The sequence below is a fragment of the Culex pipiens genome, chromosome 1, assembly GCF_016801865.2.
Source record: "Culex pipiens pallens isolate TS chromosome 1, TS_CPP_V2, whole genome shotgun sequence".
In the NCBI taxonomy this organism is placed as follows: Eukaryota; Metazoa; Arthropoda; class Insecta; order Diptera; family Culicidae; genus Culex; species Culex pipiens.
In genome coordinates, this window is record NC_068937.1 from 50929916 (window position 1) to 50949872 (window position 19957).

General features: G+C 32.6%; 1 protein-coding gene across 9 annotated transcripts in view; it reads left to right on the top strand.

The window, feature by feature from the left end:
• Positions 1–19957, top strand: part of LOC120431692 (eye-specific diacylglycerol kinase) — a 298340-nt gene that overhangs the window by 92097 nt on the left and 186286 nt on the right. For all 9 annotated transcript variants that reach the window (XM_052706670.1, XM_039596964.2, XM_039596894.2 and 6 more), the window contains one exon: positions 18176–18204. The gene's annotated coding sequence lies outside the window, so the exon portion shown is untranslated. The remainder of the gene's footprint in view (positions 1–18175; positions 18205–19957) is intronic.

Below are 19957 nucleotides of genomic sequence, written 5' to 3' on the forward strand. Positions count from 1 at the left end.
GACACGCCGTCGGTGGAGTTGGAGGACAGACATGATTTTGATTTTGATGAAATTCCGGGTTCGTTTGATCTCATTTCACTTTTCTGTCACGAGGATTGCGATGCTGAAAGGAGGAGGCAAAGTGACATTCATTGACCCGAAAATAAATAATTTTAGCGATGCTTCCACCCAGAAAATGTCATGTGTAGCTTAAGATGTTTCACGGGTGTTAATTATTTAAATGTTAGTTCGCTTTGATTGTAGATTTAAAAGAGGGGCCTATACTATGAAATAAAAAAGAACTTTTTGCAATTCCGTTCTGAATCTTGTAACTTTTCTTGTCATTCTCCAATGCACAGTGGTCCGAAACCGAAATCTAGCGTGACAAATTGGTAGCGGCCTCACGGTGAGATTTAGAGCTTTGGTTTCTTGAGGACAAATAATCAAGGACAAATAATCTTGAGGACAAATAAATAAGGAATTTGGTGCTTAATTACTACGTAAATTTAATCAATCATCAGGTGAGATCAGTAACAACACCGGTAGCCATTGTGAAATTCTTAAACTAATCCTCAACACCTATTCCAATCAGCTTGTACATGATAGGGCAAAAGTACTTCTACCAAAGCCATTTTCGTCGACATGGATTACAGAAAAAGACTAAATGTAAGTTCTATAGAAACGCTCAAAACATGAAACTAATAAATATTTACAAAAAAATAACGTATTTTCTCGAAAATTCTATTTTTTATGATTCGCAATATGGGTATTAAACTATTCAAAAGTTAAAATATATTTTAACTGTTTTAGAGTTTTTTTCAATGAAAAATTAAAATTTTCACAAAATACCGTATGGCGTCATCCATAAAGTACGTACGCTCTTAGGGGGAGGGGGGGGGGGTTACCGTACGTGTGACAAGATAAAGGGTGGAGGGGGGGGGTTGCAAGACTGTGACGTCACGCAAGATTTTTTTTATGATTGCATAATATTAATTCGAAACGTATACAATTGAATTAAATCCTCTTTTCTAAAATTGTATGCTCACAATTATTAAGAAATATTACATTTCGTCGCCATCGTGCTAACTTGTCGTACGTGCATTTTGGGCCAAATTGAGTTAAGAACGCCATATTGTGCAGCTCACAATGCCTCACCTTTTGACCTTCACAGATCCCCAAAATTCTATTTCAATCCTGAGATATTCAACAAAAACCGAAAAAACTCCGTGCATTTTTGTCACTTTACATATGAAAGTAGTTTCAATCTTGTCGTGCTATCTTGTCACTCCATGAAAATTGATGTAAGTGCGACAAAAGGCCAAAGGGATTTCAGGCCAGGAAAGTCAGGATGCGTTTGTCGCACGTACAAGCTAGACTACCGTAAACATTTGCAATTATAACTCGGGACTCCAGCAACCAACTTCAACCAAACTTTGGGACAATGCACAGAATGGTGAGCCAAACAAAACGTGTTTGTTATTGTTTACATTGCGTGCTCTCGTTTTTGAATATTCAAGGTCAAACATTAAAACGCGTTTTTTCTCGGAACGTCGAAATGGCGGGTGCGACAAGATAGCACGACGACGTCGATTTATTTGATTATAAAGTCACATTTTTTTATTCAGCAAGAACATCAATATTTTGCAAAATCTTGCTCGATAAAAATAAATGCTTTGGAAGTAGGATGTTCATAAGAAAACTGCTATAAATGGTTTGCACTAATTAGATACAAAGCTGTGAAAAACAGTTTTCAAGATTTTTCAATATTTGAATGTTATACCAGGTCTTCTTATTTTTAAAAGATTAAAAACTGTTTTTTATCTTGAATTGTTAATTCTAAAAAATGAATAATTAGACAACATATATTTTTTTATATTAAAATTGGCAAAACTACCAAAATTATGAGAATTTAAAGAAATAATAACTATAAAAAATCCCATCGAAAACAAAGGGGGGAGGGTCTGGCAAAATGTGACGGGGGGATTGATTTTTCCGATTTTAGCATGACATACTTCATGGATGGCGCCTATTTTCTCGTAAATACTCACATTTTTATAATATGCAATATTGTGATACACAAACGATTCGAAATTTTTCATGCATTTTAACTGTTGTAAAGTTTTTTTAAAATAAAATACTCATATTTTCAAAAATTATCGCTAAAATTTCTATGATTTGCAATATGGGTATAAAAGGAGCGCATTTGTTTATGTATTATGACTGTTTTTGAGTTTTTTGAATGAAGTACTCAAATTTGCACAAAGAACCGAAATTTTACCTGTTTTTTTTTTATTCAAAAAACTCTAAAACAGTTAAAATACACTCAAAATTTCTAATCGTTTGATACACACATTGCGAATTTTAAAAATATGACTATTTTCGAGAAAATACGGTGTTTTGTAAAAAAATAAGTGATTCATTCAAAGACTCCAAAACAGTGAAAATGTATTTAAAATTTCGAATCGTTTGATACTCACAATGCAAATTAGAAAAATTTGATTACTTTCAAAAAATACGTTTTTTTGTGATTTTTTATAGTATTTATACTCAAAAAAATACCATATTTAAAAAAATATATATACTAAGAGGAAGCTTGAAATTTCAACATGATTTGGTTGGTTTAAGTAAATTTTAGAAATATTTTTAAGTATAAGAAGTATCGTCGATTATCGTCGATAAAATTATCGCCGATAGAAATATCGGAATGACGATAGCGATAAGGATAGAACTATCGTAAGCGTTATTGAACCTCGATAATTTTATCGTTAACACACGGCGTGTTTTCTAGAACAACCTTATCAAGAAAAAATAGTCATAGCTACTTTCAAATGTGTTTTATAGGAAATTTTCTCAGCATTCCAATGCTTCTAAGAGCGAAATGTTTCATCGGGCAATTTCTGAGATATCTCTATTTTAAGTTTTTTGGTTTAAATTTCTTTATTATTTATTGGAAATTTTATACTAACTGTTCAGAAAACTTATGAAATGATGTGTTTCATGTGTCATTTACTCATCAAAATGTGCAAAATAAGACAAGAAACAACTTTGTAGAAGGTTGCAAATCGCAAAACATTTTGAAAATTAAGTTTTAACCATTTTTTTAATATATGGAATTTATTCAGAAATTTTAATCATAAAACCATGTAAAATATATATTTTTATAAGATTATTACATATATTTTTTGTGTACAAATATCACGAGTCTGCTCTGATTTAGCTTGTTCAACCAAAACTTTGGAAGGTTTGTGATTGTTAATAGTATTATTGATTTTTAATGAATAAATTTGATATTTTCTTAAGCAAACATTAACCAGGAACATTAATACAAATATGATTTAAAATCGAAATGTACTACATATTACTGTTACAAGCTTCAAAAGTTATATTTTAATGAGGATAAAATAAATATAAAATTTTATAAAATGTTTACTGTTGAAAATGCACTTAAAAGTAGCAATAAAACTTGATTCTTCCAATTCAGAATTCTGAAAACACCGTCACAAACTTTTTTTTTGTTTGAACAATATTATTTATTATTTTAACAAAAAAAAAAAACAAAAAAAAAGTCTTTCCAAACTATTTGAACAAGAATCAAGAAATAAACATTTTTTAAAAAGATGAGATTAAAGATGAGAGTCTTATATACTTCTAAAATATTGCTTTTTCCTTGATCATTTAGTACAAAAAAAAAACTAAAACAATCATTTCACACTAATAGAAAGTTTTTTTTTCTTAAAGCTTGTAACAGTAGTTTGCAGTTTAATTTCGAGTATTAAACATGTTTTGTATTCATGCAACTGCACGGAGAAAAAAGAGTTCCTAAAATCGTGAACAAGCGTTCATGAAAATGGGAACCACGAACAAAGTGTTCAAATTCCATGGTACGTTTTTCGAAATCGTACCATGAGATTTGAACACTTTGTTCGTGGTTCCTATTTTCATGAACGCATGTTCACGATTTTGGGAACTCTTTTTTCTCCGTGTGGTTAATGTTTGATTAAGGAAATATGTTTTTTATTTATAAAAATCTTGTAATACCCTATCAATCTCAAACCTGTAAACATTTCGGTTGTATCAGCTTATTCCAAGCTGAATCATAGTAGACCGGTGTTATTTGTACACAACAATTATGTAATAATCTATTTATTCTTGTAATAATAATATTTTAATGCGGTTTTATGATTTTAATTTCTGAATAAATCTCACATATTCAAAATTCGGTTAAAACAAAATTTTCAAAATGTTTAGCGGTTTGCAACCTTCAACAAAGTTGTTTCTTGTCTTATTTTGCACTTATTGATGAGTAAATAACACATGAAACACATCATTTGACAGGTTTCCTGGACTGTTATTTATATTTCCTATAAAATACTTTTGAAAGTAGCGATGACTATTTTTTTTCCTTAAGGTTGCCCAGAAAACACGCCGTGTAACAACCTTGGAATTTACCAAAATTCGTTTTTCATGAACAAAAAATTTCATTTTGTTCATATTTTTCATCGAAAAAATCACTTATTTTTTTTAAATTCTCCCATTTTCCGTTACTTGACTGTAATTTTTTTTGGAACATGTCATTTTATGGGAAATTTAATGTACTTTTCGAATCTACATTGACCCAGAAGGGTAATTTTTTCATTTTAAAATTTCGTGTTTTTTTCTAACTTTGCAGGGTTATTTTTTAAAGTGTAACAATGTTCTACAAAGTTGTAGAGCAGACAATTACAAAAAAAATTGGTTTGCTTATTATCATCACGAGTTATCGCGATTTTACGAAAACAAGTTTAAAGTATTTATACTTTAAAATATAACCATATTTAAAAAAATATATACTAAGAGGAAGCTTGAAATTTTCAAATGAAAATTTTTGTTCTAAATGAAAAAATGACCCTTCTGGGTCAATGTAGATTCGAAAAGTACAAAATTTTTACAGTCGAGTAACGGAAAATGGGAGAATTTTTAAAACTTTTTTAGTGTTTTTTTCGATGAAAAATACGTTTTTTCGGAATTCTGAGTACGCCATCAAATCGGGCGTCTAATTTTATATATAAGTCCTTTGACACCAAATTTCTATCTCATCACCATTTCAGGCTGCAAATTATTGAAAAACATCTCTTTTTTCGCATGTTCAAAAATGGAAGGGGTCGTACCGCCCCTCCGTCACGAGATATCAAAAAATGGACCTCGGATTCGTGATCAGGGACAAAAGTTATCCCTTAGGACAAAGTATCACGCAAATCGAAGAGGGGTCGGGGCAACTGCTGTGTGAGTTGGCGGAGAATTACCCATATACATAGTATACAATTATCTAGAAGGGCCCTAACATGTACAAAATGATTTAATGGTTGTAAAAGAAGAAACTAGCTTTAGCTGAAATATTTCAGGAATAAATTTTATTAATTTTCCTGAATTGATTCCTAAACGAAATGAACGAGATGATCGAAACATTTTGTAACGTGACACAATTGAAAAGCAAAATGAAAAAATGGATTCTTAGAGAAAAACAAATAAACAAATAGAAAGTAAAAATTACATAAAAATAGTAAATTAACACCTTTTATCTCACTGGAATATTAACACTGTATTGTCAAAGCCAAAAATCAACAACAGTTTCCTCTCCTCAGGACATTGAACTCGTTTCGGAGAATTCACAACAACGTCAACGAAAAAAAAATAGAGGTGGGGTTACAACCACCAAAACAAGCTTCACCGATTCGTCTTCCGGAATTTTCCCGCGTGTTGGCTGTTGCTTCCTGGAAGCCAGATAATTAAGCCATGCTCCAGTGAGCTTCATCGATCTAATAATAGCCAAAAATTCGCGTGCGTTCTTTCCTTCATTTTGGGGGGTGGGAGGGGGAAGTTGTTATTTGGAAGGATTCGATGTCAATCAATTTGTGGATGTTTCACAACAAAAGATTGTTGTTGTTGTTGTTTTGGAATGAGGTATTGAGTTCGTTGAGACGTCAGAGTATGAGAGTTTGTCAATTTAAACGCCTTTTGTATGTTTATCATTAAAAAAAAGAATAATCTGATAGTTTATTTCACATTATTAGAATGTTATAAAATAGTTTATCATCACTCTTAGACGAGTAACTTTCTCATCAATTTTGAATATTGAGAGACTGTTTAAGCTTTTGTGACCTTTGAGGAATCGTAAGAATAACTTCTTTTCTTCGCTCTAATCCCTTTTGACATTTTTCAAACAAGTGACAAAGGTTTCCAATTTCGTCATCATAAAAAGGGAAAACATTTTCTCTCCCCAAGGAGATAGCAACAACAGATTGAGGAAGATTTGCGCTCCAACATTAAAGTCCTGCACCTTTGACCTTTACCCTCGAATTTGCCTAAAATTTCTCCGTTCTCAGAAATGAGCAAGGACACCGTCCGTTCGGTCCTTTCGGGAGTTCATCAATACGTGTTTTTGTAGCGGGAATCCTCGAGGAGATTTTCCATGAAAAGTAGTCCTCTCCTCCGCTCTGTCCTGAAACCTTTGAAGCCTTCTTAGGAAAGTTTTCATTCGTGCACTCAAAGGTGAGTTTTGGAGTTCTGGAACAAAATAACCAATTTTTAACAAATTGTGTTTGTTTTCATTTCTCGAGCTCGCACATTTTTGAGCTATTGCGACTAAACAAGAGTGCAAATTGCATGGTGAGCTCAGTTGACAAGCATTTCTCGTTTGGGTGTACAATTGTGCGAAGAGTATTTGTCTGCTGAAGTGTGTTTCTCCTTGGAGACCTCGGGAAAACATGTTTCTCGTTTCAAAAAGGTGTTGAAAAATATCCAGCTTAACGTTTTGCTTTAAAGAAGTTGTGGACGTTTTTGAGGGGAGATTTTTATTTAAAAAAAATAATTTTATTTAACCAATTCAATGAACGAAAACTAATTAAGCCAATGCCATAATTTTGTTTAGCTTGGATCAACAATTCTGACCATCAAAAAACAGTGAAAAAAAAAATGATTTATATCAACTTTCCTAAATACCTAGCTTTTTCCTTGTGAATGGAATACCATCCCGTCGTAAACTGCGTAGGAATTTCAAAATTAAACTGTGATGAACTTTTTTTTTGAATATATTTTCGCATTTCCGCGAAATTCCAACAGCAGCGAAATTCTTGTGGTGGTGGCTTCTGAGGTTCTGTTGATGTTTTTCATTTGTGGTTGGCACAGTTCCTGGGGAAAAAGCAATACAATTCTGGCAGTAAATAAGCATTTTTTATGGGACTTTCCAGGGGCTTTTTTTGCATCTTTTATAGAAATGTTGGCTGCACGAACGAGGGATAAAATGGTGGTGAAATGTGTTCACAATTCCATAAAGAGGAATGGCACCGTTATCACTTTGTTATTGTGATTATTTTAATTCCACATTCAGTGTAAGTTTATCAATCGCCAGATTAAATCAATTAATTATGATGATTGCAAATAGAGTTGTTATGCTACACGCTCGGTTGATAATCATAATTATTATTCATCAACGTGGTCATTCAGTTCCATGGAGGATACTTTTTCAATTAAGGTAATGTTGCTTTTAAACAGCGTTTAATTACACACCCTTGTGAAAGTGAATTCAATTGCGAAATGTAATTTAATGCGATTAGGTTGAGTATTGCTTTTTATGGAAGAGGAAAGAAATGACTCTGCAGTTGCGGCATAACAACTCTTTCACGTAAACTATCAATATTTCAAAAGAAAATTTTACAAATTGTACAAATTTTAAAAAATTTACAAATTTTACAAATTTTACAAATTTTACAAATGTAGCAAATTTTACAAATTTAACAAATTTAACAAATTTAACAAATTTAACAAATTTAACAAATTTAACAAATTTAACAAATTTAACAAATTTAACAAATTTAACAAATTTAACAAATTTAACAAATTTAACAAATTTAACAAATTTAACAAATTTAACAAATTTAACAAATTTAACAAATTTAACAAATTTAACAAATTTAACAAATTTAACAAATTTAACAAATTTAACAAATTTAACAAATTTAACAAATTTAACAAATTTAACAAATTTAACAAATTTAACAAATATAACAAATTTAACAAATTTTACAAATTTTACAAATTTTACAAATTTTACAAATTTTACAAATTTTACAAATTTTACAAATTTTACAAATTTTACAAATTTTACAAATTTTACAAATTTTACAAATTTTACAAATTTTACAAATTTTACAAATTTTACAAATTTTACAAATTTTACAAATTTTACAAATTTTACAAATTTTACAAATTTTACAAATTTTACAAATTTTACAAATTTTACAAATTTTACAAATTTTACAAATTTTACAAATTTTACAAATTTTACAAATTTTACAAATTTTACAAATTTTACAAATTTTACAAATTTTACAAATCTTACAAATTTTACAAATTTTACAAATTTTACAAATTTTACAAATTTTACAAATTTTACAAATCTTACAAATTTTACAAATTTTACAAATTTTACAAATTTTACAAATTTTACAAATTTTACAAATTTTACAAATTTTACAAATTTTACAAATTTTACAAATTTTACAAATTTTACAAATTTTACAAATTTTACAAATTTTACAAATTTTACAAATTTTACAAATTTTACAAATTTTACAAATTTTACAAATTTTACAAATTTTACAAATTTTACAAATTTTACAAATTTTACAAATTTTACAAATTTTACAAATTTTACAAATTTTACAAATTTTACAAATTTTACAAATTTTACAAATTTTACAAATTTTACAAATTTTACAAATTTTACAAATTTTACAAATTTTACAAATTTTACAAATTTTACAAATTTTACAAATTTTAAAAATTTTACAAATTTTAAAAATTTTACAAATTTTACAAATTTTACAAATTTTACAAATTTTACAAATTTTAAAAATTTTACAAATTTTAAAAATTTTACAAATTTTAAAAATTTTACAAATTTTACAAATTTTACAAATTTTACAAATTTTACAAATTTTACAAATTTTACAAATTTTACAAATTTTACAAATTTTACAAATTTTACAAATTTTACAAATTTTACAAATTTTACAAATTTTACAAATTTTACAAATTTTACAAATTTTACAAATTTTACAAATTTTACAAATTTTACAAATTTTACAAATTTTACAAATTTTACAAATTTTACAAATTTTACAAATTTTACAAATTTTACAAATTTTACAAATTTTACAAATTTTACAAATTTTACAAATTTTACAAATTTTACAAATTTTACAAATTTTACAAATTTTACAAATTTTACAAATTTTACAAATTTTACAAATTTTACAAATTTTACAAATTTTACAAATTTTACAAATTTTACAAATTTTACAAATTTTACAAATTTTACAAATTTTACAAATTTTACAAATTTTACAAATTTTACAAATTTTACAAATTTTACAAATTTTACAAATTTTACAAATTTTACAAATTTTACAAATTTTACAAATTTTACAAATTTTACAAATTTTACAAATTTTACAAATTTTACAAATTTTACAAATTTTACAAATTTTACAAATTTTACAAATTTTACAAATTTTACAAATTTTACAAATTTTACAAATTTTACAAATTTTACAAATTTTACAAATTTTACAAATTTTACAAATTTTTACAAATTTTACAAATTTTACAAATTTTACAAATTTTACAAATTTTACAAATTTTACAAATTTTACAAATTTTACAAGTTTTACAAGTTTTACAAATTTTACAAATTTTACAAATTTTACAAATTCAAAATTTTAGTGAAAATTAAAGTTTAAACAACCATAATCCAGTTTAAATGCATTTTCCTGCGTTTATAATCATATTTAGCACGTTTGAACTGGTTTGAAGACATTTTAAATTTTCATGAAATACCAATATACAGTACCACGAATTTTTTTTTCGCTGAAAAATTTCCGTCAATACATCGATATTTTGAAAACTAATAATTGGAAACAACTGGACACGTGTAAAATGCATTTTAAAACACTTTTTTCATCCAAATATTGAAACCTAGGCTTGCAATTTCAATTTTTATTTTGAAATTTGAAATTTGGTTTATTGGACCTTTTAAAAAATACTCCAGATTTAGATATATATTCATGTATGCAGGGCTGCGGAGTCGGGTCATATTTTAAACGACTCCGACTCCGACTCCGACTCCGGCTTTCTCAGACTAGCCGACTCCGACTCCGACTCCGGCTCCGGCTTTCAACAAATGGTTGGCTCCGACTCCGACTCCGACTCCGGCCTACCAACTCTAGCCGACTCCGACTCCGACTCCGACTCCAGCTTTCAATAAATGGTTGGCTCCGACTCCACATATTTTTAAATGTTTCAAAAGTTAGTCAACTTTTATTAGTTAATTATTTTTAAAACATTGATAAATAAAATTATTTAAATACTCTCTAAGCGTCATGTTTTTCTCAAAAATAATAAGTTCGAATCACAAAACGAAAAAAAAGTTTCTAGGTTACAAGTTTTATACGTTATAGAAACAGAAATCGAAAAATATCTTCAGTTTTAGAGGCATTTTGAGAAGAACAGTTTTGTAAATAAATTTGGAATTATTTGCTTAACCTCAAATTTGCAAATAATGTATTCAAAGCTTATAAATTTAAATATTAAATTGTTATTTTTGAATGAATAATTAAAAGAAACCTGGCCTTAATGATCTATTGAACATTAAAATTCAATTTGCTCTTTTTGAGGCTGACATTTATAAGAAGCACAGTGACAGGCGCCTTGTTTTTTAAATGACAATTTTAAACGATTTTTTTTGTTTTTTTTTTTAAGACGTACATGGACATCACGCCATGGCTGAAGGAGATTATTATTGCAAATCAATGTATCTGAACAATTTCTTCGTGGAAAGGACGCTTGAGAGGTCCTTTTAAAATATCTGTGACAAGGAAAATATTTTACCCCGGAATTTTTTAATTTATTTTAATTTTAAAAATTAATATACATTAAAAAGGAGGCGCACGATACTTCGTGAATCTTCACCTAAAACGAAGCTTTATGAATGATCTTGCGCCTCCATCAAAATGTATGAAAAAACTTAAAATGTAATAAAAACAAATATCCACAAGTAAAATATCTTCTAGGTCACAAGTATTTCATTTTTTTAAGGTACATTGATTTGCAATGATTATCACCTTCCGTCATATTGGCGTGGGACATATAGTATGAGAAAATTCTTATGGGTTGATAATATTTTGATTTCGTTTTTTTAATAATATTTGGGTAATTCTCCGCCAACTCACACAGCAGTTGCCCCGACCCCTCTTCGATTTGCGTGAAACTTTGTCCTAAGGGGTAACTTTTGTCCCTGATCACGAATCCGAGGTCCGTTTTTTGATATCTCGTGACGGAGGGGCGGTACGACCCCTTCCATTTTTGCACATGCGAAAAAAGAGGTGTTTTTCAATAATTTGCAGCCTGAAACGGTGATGAGATAGAAATTTGGTGTCAAAGGGACTTTTATGTAAAATTAGACGCCCGATTTGATGGCGTAATCAGAATTCCGAAAAAACGTATTTTTCATCGAAAAAAACACTAAAAAAGTTTTAAAAATTCTCCCATTTTCCGTTACTCGACTGTAAAAAATTTTGGAACATGTCATTTTATGGGAAATTTAATGTACTTTTCGAATCTACATTGTCCCAGAAGGGTCATTTTTTCATTTAGAACAAAATTTTTCATTTTAAAATTTCGTGTTTTTTCTAACTTTGCAGGGTTATTTTTTAGAGTGTAACAATGTTCTACAAAGTTGTAGAGCAGACAATTACAAAAATTTTGATATATATACATAAGGGGTTTGCTTATAAACATCACAAGTTATCACGATTTTACGAAAAAAAGTTTTAAAAAAGTTGGTCGTCATCGATCATGGCCGTTCATGGTCACCCGCGACAGACACGGACGACGAAACAAAGAGAAATGCAAAAAGTAACTTTTTCAAAACTTTTTTTCGTAAAATCGCGATAACTTGTGATGTTTATAAGCAAACCCCTAATGTCTATATATCAAAATTTTTGTAATTGTCTGCTCTACAACTTTGTAGAACATTGTTACACTCTAAAAAATAACCCTGCAAAGTTAGAAAAAACACGAAATTTTAAAATGAAAAATTTTGTTCTAAATGAAAAAATGACCCTTCTGGGACAATGTAGATTCGAAAAGTACATTAAATTTCCCATAAAATGACATGTTCCAAAATTTTTTACAGTCGAGTAACGGAAAATGGGAGAATTTTTAAAACTTTTTTATTGTTTTTTTCGATGAAAAATACGTTTTTTCGGAATTCTGAGTACGTCATCAAATCGGGCGTCTAATTTTACATAAAAGTCCCTTTGATGCCAAATTTCTATCTCATCACCGTTTCAGGCTGCAAATTATTGAAAAACACCTCTTTTTTCGCATGTTCAAAAATGGAAGGGGTCGTACCGCCCCTCCGTCACGAGATATCAAAAAACGGACCTCGGATTCGTGATCAGGGACAAAAGTTACCCCTTAGGACAAAGTTTCACGCAAATCGAAGAGGGGTCGGGGCAACTTTTCCCGATTTCGTGTGAGTTGGTAGAGAATTACCCATTTGAAAAATAACTTTAAATCCTACATTTTCTTCTATACATTTTTTTATTAGTTAATTTTTGTACTGAAGTCTTGAGATTTGTTCAACGACAATTTGCAACGATATCAAAATAGTTTACCTAATATCAACATCAACATCAACATTCAATGATTATTTCAAAATTAGTTGCAACTTCTTTTGATATTTTTTGTTAGTTTCAATTATTTTAAATGCAACACTTTGATTTTCTTGTACTCAGTTATAAACAAAATGCGCATATTGAGTTCCAAGTAAGAGATTGTTATTTTCGTTGATTATTTGTTACAAAATTTAAACTGTCAGTGACTCTTTTTCGATTTCCAAAAACAGTAATTACTATTTGTAATCTTTTTATGTACCTCGTAATTTTTTTCCTAAAAAATGATTTAACTTAAAACCTCCAAGACATTCGCTATCGGGGTAAAAGATGGCTGTGTGTGTTCTTTTTTCAGAAAGAACTGGATGAAATTTGGTCAAATTTGAATTGGAAGGGCACATAAATATAGGCAAAAGGAAGCAGTCAAGAATCAGTTAGATATGTCTGACTACATAACCAATATTTTTTATATATTTTTTTAATTATGATACTACATATTTGGGTAAGAGGTTGTCATTTAGTGATTATAGTGAAATAACACAATTAGAGCTTTCCAATAACAATAAAAAGCTTCAAAAACATAATGGCATCTGATAAATCTCTTTAAAAAAATGAAAAAATGGCGACGCATTGCATGCGACGTAAAAAACAATTAAAAACATAAGAAGTTTTGTAAATCAAGCTGTTATATAGTAAATACTGAACAATAAAAAAACACAGTTTTTGTTGAATTTAAGATAACTCCGACTCCGACTCCGGGTTATCAGAAATCTTCGGCTCCGACTCCGACTCCGACTCCAGCTCTTAAAATTTAGCCGACTCCGGCTCCGACTCCGACTCCAGCTGTTCGAGTTTTGACGACTCCGACTCCGACTCCGACTCCAGGTCCCCAAAAAGACCCGACTCCACCGACTCCGGCTCCGACTCCGACTCCGACTCCACAGCCCTGCATGTATGGACATCTGACAAATTTGTGTGAGACCTTGTCTGTATGAACTTATGATGAAAAATAATCTCTTTGTACAGAGCGAAGGGCCAAACATATTTTCCAAATTATCAAAATACAATACATATTATTTTTTTCTTACATTACCTTAAATCTTCAGTTCAAAAAAATCCAACTTACAGACGCTTAAAGTCAACCGATACCACATCCCTCAACTCTTCATATCTTGAATAACTTCATGCTCCCCTCCAAAAATCAGACAGCTATCCCACTAAACTGAGCATAACTAATGCTTCAACTTCTGTATGTACTCTCTCATTAGGCACGGAAATATGTTTATCTTCCACCTTACTCGGCGTGTGTGTGTTATGACAAGGCCAAGAAGACCTCTCTGTCTGCTGTCACGCAGCACTGACACCTCCTCCTTAACCGAGTGTTCTGTGGTGTGGTGTATGTGTCCCCTTACCGTGACCTGCCTGAAACCATCACCGAATGACGTCATTCGGACTGACTCGCTGGAATTTTCCCAGGGAATTCGGAGCGCACAGGAGCAAATACCTTCGCGAAGGAATTCCTTCATTTCCCTTCGCCACGACTGGAATCGGAGACTCAATGAAGATGCCACACCACGGGGGAAAGTTCACTTTGTCATCGACTCCGGGCCTAGCTAGACCGGGCCTAGAGATGAGATGAGAAAGGATAAGGTTCAAGGATCGCTGGGCTTGTTGAGATTCAACGCCACTTGATGACTCCTCTGTCAGCAGGTCGCGTAAAATTTCATTCATATTGTGTGTGTGTGTGTGTGTGGGACACTTGAGGCAAGGTGAAAGGGTAGCCGACCTCCTCGCACTTCAGGCCTTAAGGTGAAGGAGGCCACCTCTGTGCTGTTACAACTGCTCTCGGTGGTGCTATAAATAGCATGAAAAGACACTATTTTTATTCTTCTACTCGCTGGCCTATTATTATCAACCCTCACAAGTCGCGACCGGAATAGACGCAGTGCAATCTACTGCCAATTTCCCTAAGCAATCTGGTGTGGCAGGGTGTCAACTTGACTGCTTTTCCACTGAAAAGCTAAAAAAATGCAAAACTACTACTACGCACAACTAGATGGCGTTCTATCAAAGTATTGATCTTGCATGCAAGTTACTGATTGATCTATTCGCCGCTAGATGTCGTTACAACGTTGCAAGTGAAATTCGTCACCATGCTACACCGTCTGCGGTCGATTCCGTCTGGAAAGGAAGGCGAAAGGATTCTCATTTCCGGCAGATATGAGCAGCCTCTCTCAGCGCTCTCTTTCACGTTACGGACTTTATCTGACGGGCGTTCTTTTTTTTCTTGTCTTCTTTTGTTCCAAATGCAGAATACTATCTCGGGTGGTAGAGGAGACGTCATTATCGTAAAACGGAGAAAAATCGTCGTCGAAAGCGCGGGGGAAGTAATAAAAATAGAAGTGTACGTTCTTCGTGACTTTAGAGTCGAGTTGGGGTTGGGGTCGGGAGCAAATTTGTCCTCATCAACAAGTCCGGGCAATGAGGATAAATTTTTGATGTCACGAAGCTAGTCAGGACATCAAATGGAGGAGGAATTTAATCTTGGAAGCAGTGCTGTTGAGCTTTATGGGGAAAGGTTGAAGAATGTGACCTTGACAGATTCAAATTGTATGTATCATTACCCTGAAGAAGGCCAGTCGAGACGTCAAGCTTGTTTTTGTAAATTCGACATCTCTAAAATAAAAATAAAAAAAAGCTTTCAATGAACTTCGACGAGAAACACATAATGTGAGTTATTGAACAGGAAAAAACGATAAATGGCTCAGACACGTCGAGTCCTGGAACACAAAAGATTGTGACTCCAGACGACGACTTTCGAATGACCATCAGCAAACTTATTTTCATTGCTTTTCCCCCTCTCACCCAGATGTCCATAAATGAATTCAATGCTGTTCTGAAGCATAACTTCTGACCTCGGAGGACTTTTATGGTGCTTGCTTGACGATTTTTATTACCGAGCGGGAAAATGAGATGTGGGAGGAAAATTGTTGAAAGTTTGTAAAAGTTTCAGGAATTCAGACAGGTTGTTTTAAACTGGAAATATAAGACTAAATTTTAATAACTCACAACCCGCAACTAGAACAATTTTAGCTCTAAAAAAATACGTCTCAAAATTATACAACAAATCAACAAATCTCACAAGTTAAAAATTGTAATAAATTTTAGCATAGAAGATACTTATAATAAAAAAAAAATCTCATAAAATTAAAAAGCTTTGTTGAACTCACAAATCATTTAATTTTTGCAGATCACCTGAGTCTCGCAAAAATGCACCCACACATACAAGCTTACACAATCACCACACACACTCACACACATAATCACACAACCACACACATTCTCTCAAAAACTCACACATTATCACACAACCTAAAAATATATTGCTCATTCCCAAAAAAAATGAAAAATTCACTCATTTCCAGGGATGGTATTTTCTCGTTTCCTCGCCGATGGCGAGGGCTTTTAGATATCGTCCCTCGCTCAAATCATCAAATTTTCGGCGTTCTCCCAAAACTGCATCAAGAGAGCGAAGCGAAAACGACGCCGATGAAATAGCGAGCAACGAACAAACCGATGCGTAAGACGGAACAAAATCTCTCACACAGCCAGTCCCCTCGCTCAAAAAGCAAGAGAAAGAGCAATCGTGAAATTCTCTCGCCCGTAAGCCCTGTAGAAATGAGTTCATTTGTGTGCGTTAGCTCCAGTGTATGTATACAGCAATTTCGTGTGCGTGCCTCTCCGGTTGGAACGATAGTTCCATCGGAGCCAGCGAGAGTGTATTTCTCGTCGATGTGATGGGCTTTCGATATTCGCGATAGCAAGTCGACCATCACTCGGCTGCGAAAGAGAAGAGAAATTTTAAGAGACGAGGAACGCACCGAAATATGCATCAATGATAGTGCGATGGTGATGGTTTACCTACCCTGCTCATTTCAGTCGCGCGCGGAGACTCAGGAATCAAAACTCACAAAAATAATAAAAATCTCACAAAATCTGACAAAAACTCACAAATCGCACAAAGATTTTGATTTTGATTTGATTTGATGGGATAACCAACAGGGCCACAAGGATGACCTATGTAGCGGTTGCCTAGAATTACAGTGGCTCAGACTTAAAGGGAGCATCTTCAAATTACTGCCGTATGAAGGACCAAAAGGGGGTGGTTGGACGCGAACGAGCAAAATCACTCACGGTGTCCTCAGGGGAAGAGAATCTCCTTCCGACAGTAACCTCCAATAACTCCGAAAAAAGTCTGACAAAGCTGAAAAACAGGGCTCGCACCCTGTTGGGGGCCTAAAAGGGCGCGGCAGACAGCTGGAAACTGACAGAAGTCAATAAGTACAGTAATTAGACAATCCTTAAAAATTGTTCAATTAATACACTATTTTCCCCTTGTGACGTAGTTCTGGTCTTCCACTATCTACATCCAGTCTCCGCCACTACAGCATACTGTCCACTGCCCTGATGCTCCCTCCCCAATCCCCGGCTTTGATTCTAACTACTGATGAAAAGGAAAATCATAGATGAGAAAAGGTCAATGCGGATGGAGAGCAAATCGAGCTCAGTATCCCCTCACAAAGACTGGTAGTAAGTGTGAAAAAGACAGTGGAAAATATAAAGAAAGGCAGAAAAATGAAAAGATAGTATGTCAATGCGGATGGATCGATGATCCCCTCACAATGACAAAAAGAGATAAACGATAGGGAGAGCAAAAGAAGAACAGAAAATCAGGAATAAGAAATAGTCAATGCAGATGCAATAGCAAACTAAACTCAATATACTTTAAATACTTTAAATACTATAAATACTTCATATACTTTAAATACTTTAAATACTTAAATACTTAAATTACTTTAAATACTTTAAATACTTTAAATACTTCAAATACTTAAACTCAATGCAAATGGATATGAAATTGACCCAACTTTTAAAAGAATATATTCAACACACTACTTTTTCAATCAATTGAAATGATAGTAACTACCACCCAACCACCCACACTTCTTTTTTAAACAAATCAATAATTTAAAAAAACAAACAAAAGAAATAAAGCGCGCGGTAATAAAGTAATTATTGCGAAAATGTTTAAATGGATAAATAAATAAAAATACGAACCAAAAATTTTTTGAAAGCAAAAATACAACAAAAATACAACCTAAGTTTCACATCACCAATATAGATGAGTATTGTGTTGAGATGAACAACCCTGTAGTCGTCATCGAGTCGACCTAGTCGGCCGAACCCCCTGTCGACCTCACGCGCAGCTGTCAGACAACAACAGCAAATGTGTTGCGTCATCCGTTACAATAGCACGCGGTTCAATAAAGTCTCCAGTTTAGTTTTAACAACTCACGCGTTTTTCTCCGGAACAAATCCGGCCAACCTGCCACTCTGCTCATCAGTTTATGAGCCCAGGTTGCTCACAAATCGCACAAAGATACGCAAAAACTAACAAAACATTCTTTTGTTCTTCTTTACAGTTATGGTGATGCAGACGACAAATATTTTGGTGAGTTGAGTTTCTTCTTAAATTTATCTCTGCTTACATCAATCAACCATAAAAAAAATCTCCCACAAATGTTGCCCCTTTTTCACATCAACAAATGTTGCAACCACAACCGTTCGACCAAACTCGTTACTCACTGGGGCAACCACTAAAAGTGTAACTCTATTTGCCAAAAGTCCGCCCCCGCAAAACCGAGTCACTAAACAAAATCAGACAACTTTTGCTTTTCGAAAGTGAGCCATCGAAACGCGAACCTAGTTATCATTGCGGGACTGAACCTACAGCTGAATTGCATGTCCGTGGCCCATTTTAAATTTTTTCCGTAGAATTGAGAAAAAAAGAGGGAAACGATTCAGCTGAAAAAAGAATATCCTTGGAAAACTCAATTCAGTTCCGTTCGCGCTTTGCATGCAACACAACGAACGTCTAGACATTTTGCGAACGACGGTCACGTTGGACTCTGGGAAAAAAAAGTTGACCTGCAGAAGGAGAAATTGAATTTTGCCGCGCATTTTGTTCCGGTGGCTGGTGGTGGGTAGTAGGGGATTTCGAGGAATCTTAAACACACATTTTTACTTTTGGAATAGTTTTGAAATTAAAATTGATAAGTTAACCTGTTTCGAAGTTAGGATGACATTTTTATCATAATTCAAAAATCTAATCGTAAATATTACATAGACGCGGTTTGCAAAAAAAACTTTAAATAAATTTTAAGTATTTTGAACTAATAATGACCACAAAATGCCTAAGGCATGATCTCAGTTCTGCTACCATCAAGTTTCGCAAATTATCCACAAATTCATAAAATAATGTTTCGTGCAGTTTAACACATTTCAAGGAAATTATTTTTTAACAAATTTTATTTTGGGAGACAAACACTTAGCCTCATAAGCCTGAGAGGTCATCCATAAACCACGTTCACATTATTTTTCAATTTTAGACACATGTACAGAAGTCAAAAGGTACATTTTGAAATTTTAAATTTTTGGGTCATTTATCACCCATCGTGCAGTTAAATGCACAGCAAAAAATCCGATGGTAAAATCGCATGCAAAAGCATGCACATCACCTTCGTCAAAATAAACACTTAATATTACACACTGCATGTACAATTTTTTCAAACACAAAAAAAATGTTGCAACCGACGGGATTCAAACCCAGCACCAACAGTAAGGACTGGCGCCTTAGTCCACTCGGCCATCAGACCGATGTAAAGCTGCATGGATAAACGCATATATGAGCTTGACATTTCGGTCAAGTAGGTTTCCCATACTGATGGGCTACATGTTTTAGGGTGTAAAATCACATAAAATTGCATAAAATAATGCAATATTTATTTTACACCCAGGCCTTTTACACGCAGCTGGATTACTACTTTTTTAGCATCATGTAGGATCGATTTACCAAACGTTCATCTACAGTCATGCCTCGGTTTAGCACGGCATATAGGCGATGCAAAACCGAGGCTTGCATAACTGAAGCACAGAGCTTATGGGATTTTGGCAATATGGGAGACATTGGCTATAATCGTATAAAAAATCATCCAAATATTAAAACCCGATTTAATCCCACCTGGGGTGAGATAGAGCCTTTCTTACAAAAGGAAGTTAACGGCAGTTGATTTTTTTTTTTCAAAGAAATAGCAAAATAAAGAATGGTCCATTCATTAACCAATTCGAAACTCAACCATATTTTTTCATATAACTGAAAAGCACTGGTTTTTGCCCCATTTGCCATGGCCGGTTGTAAGCTGTGC